Source organism: Micropterus dolomieu, linkage group LG18 (genome assembly GCF_021292245.1).
Source record: "Micropterus dolomieu isolate WLL.071019.BEF.003 ecotype Adirondacks linkage group LG18, ASM2129224v1, whole genome shotgun sequence".
Lineage (NCBI taxonomy): Eukaryota > Metazoa > Chordata > Actinopteri > Centrarchiformes > Centrarchidae > Micropterus > Micropterus dolomieu.
Window position 1 is genome coordinate 2,598,769 of NC_060167.1, and position 1,362 is coordinate 2,600,130.

General features: G+C 41.7%; 2 protein-coding genes across 2 annotated transcripts in view; both read right to left on the bottom strand.

The window, feature by feature from the left end:
* Positions 1-385, bottom strand: part of LOC123956957 (E3 ubiquitin-protein ligase TRIM39-like) — a 10,751-nt gene extending 10,366 nt beyond the window's left edge. Inside the window, exon 1 of the mRNA XM_046029531.1 lies at positions 370-385. The gene's annotated coding sequence lies outside the window, so the exon portion shown is untranslated. The remainder of the gene's footprint in view (positions 1-369) is intronic.
* Positions 1-1,362, bottom strand: part of LOC123956647 (nuclear factor 7, brain-like) — a 167,305-nt gene that overhangs the window by 75,131 nt on the left and 90,812 nt on the right. The gene's annotated exons all lie outside the window — the stretch shown is intronic.

Genomic DNA, 1,362 nt, shown 5'->3' on the forward strand with positions numbered 1-1,362 from the left:
GCCGAACACGCCCCTTTTATGCGAACGCGCACCAACTCCAATTAAGTGAAGACCGGGTTAACTAACCAACATCTTATCCACCTTTGTAGTAGCGTTTCACTCCAGTGTAGGCGGTCAGAGTTTGTCAACCCTGAGTTTGCCTGATAACCCTGAGTTAACTCTGAGTAGGTTGAACTCCTTTCTTTTCTTCAGATCTGTGCTTGTTTTCTTGGGTTACTGTAGCTTTAATGTGTATTATTCAGCAAATTACGACTTTGTGTCCACAGATGAATCCAAATGTTGAGTTCAACGTTTCTTTGACTCTACAGTCCACAGGGAGAAACTTGACTCAGAGACAGTAAAATAATATAAAGTTGTATAAACACTCACCCTGCCTCAACCTTCAGTTTACTATCTTCTGCTCTGTTGACTCAAAATGGAGTCTGAACAGACTAAACACTTTCAGTTTCTGGGTTCCTCCCTGTTCTCATGAGACTGAATCACCAGCTCAGTGTTGCTCCTCCTCTCCATTTACAGGAAATCAATTTCTCAGTGTGTGGTGTTTACACAGATCTGCTTTTTAACATGACCTGTTTATGAGAGTCTCTCTTGGCTTGAACAGACTGAATTAAGAAGGGTTTTGGTCAAAACATGTCTGATTATATCATGTAAATAAACCTTAGTTTCCAGCTAAAGATCTTTTCCTGCAGTGTTTTCTTTTACAGAGTTACAGGGAACAGAATCAGAATCAGCTCCTTCATCTTCTGCTGGATCTGGATCTTTCTGTGTGACAGGAGACCCTCTTACCCTCAGACCAGGAGCCTCTCAGAGTCTTCTCCCCTCACAAAAACCTTTTCCAAGTATCTTCACTTCATCTAGAACAGTCTGGTATGGCAGATTGGACACTAGACTCGACGGGTGGCTGTGGCTCAGGAGGTAGAGTGGGTCGTCCATTCATCCCAAAGTCGGGGGTTCAACCCCCTGTCTGTGTGTCCTTGTGCAAGACACTAAACCCAGAGTTGCTCTGATGGGCAGAGGCGCTAAATAAAATCAATTCGATTAATATCACGGTCGATAAATCACAGCTGACATTTCAGGTTCACTTCAAGAACAGATACTACAGCAGCAGTGACCATTAGTTGCAGTCCAAAGCATAAAAATGTAAGACTTTTGGGAGAGACAGTTCAAATTGACAGAACAATATGTGTTAAAGAAAAATATAGGGTCTGTCAAACATTCTTGGAAAATGATACTTAGTTGATTCCAACTACGACCACTTACAAGAAAAAGGTTTAAGATCAAACTCTGAATTTAAGCCCTTAGATTCTACACTATACAAATTTTAGAACGCCTCTCTTGTATCTCAGTGTGGATGGGTTGTGT